Consider the following 735-nt stretch of genomic DNA (forward strand, 5'->3'; position numbering starts at 1 on the left):
TGTAAAATCCCAAGTCACGAACGATCCCTTCGGAAAACAGATTGTAGATGATTCTATTTATTGTAGTGTGTTATGTTGTTGTTGTTGTTGATGTATCGATGCTTCTGGATTGTGTACAGATATCATCTTGTGACTCTTGCGGCGTGTGACATTGTGACTGTGGTGATGTTCTCTGTCTAGTGTCTCTCCGGACACGCGGCCAAACGCTCATCAGACACACCGCGATCGCTTTTGAATAGATTCCTTTCTCTCTTACTTTAACGGTTTAGTTTGTTTGCATCCTCAGTCCTGACTGAGTTCTCTGTGATACCTGACTCTAGACCAGCTCTCTATAGGCGTATGTAACGTAACATAACGTCCCCAGAGCAGCAACCAAGGGCTTCAGATGCGCTCACGTCATTCACGGTGGTTTGCATTAGATCTCGTATCGTGTGCATGTCTGTACGGTTAGTCTATGATCGGTAGATTCGTCTCTATTAAGCCTCTGTTAAGCACTGTGCTTTGCGCTTGAGATCAATTTAGCGAGGTGTGTTTTTAAAACACAGCGCCTCCACTGGAGAACATCGGAAAAGCCATATTATCATCGCTCGCCCTTTTCAACGTTTCCTTTTGCGAAGGCGTATTCGGATGAACTTCCTGTTGCAGCAGATCGATGGACTACGGTTTATTTTCTTCGCAGTGTCTTTCTCCAGTTTAATGCCACTTCTTTTCCTCTATGCAGAGATTATTGGGCAC

The sequence above is a fragment of the Sinocyclocheilus grahami genome, unplaced genomic scaffold, assembly GCF_001515645.1.
Source record: "Sinocyclocheilus grahami isolate Dianchi unplaced genomic scaffold, SAMN03320097.WGS_v1.1 scaffold1334.1, whole genome shotgun sequence".
Classification (NCBI taxonomy): domain Eukaryota; kingdom Metazoa; phylum Chordata; class Actinopteri; order Cypriniformes; family Cyprinidae; genus Sinocyclocheilus; species Sinocyclocheilus grahami.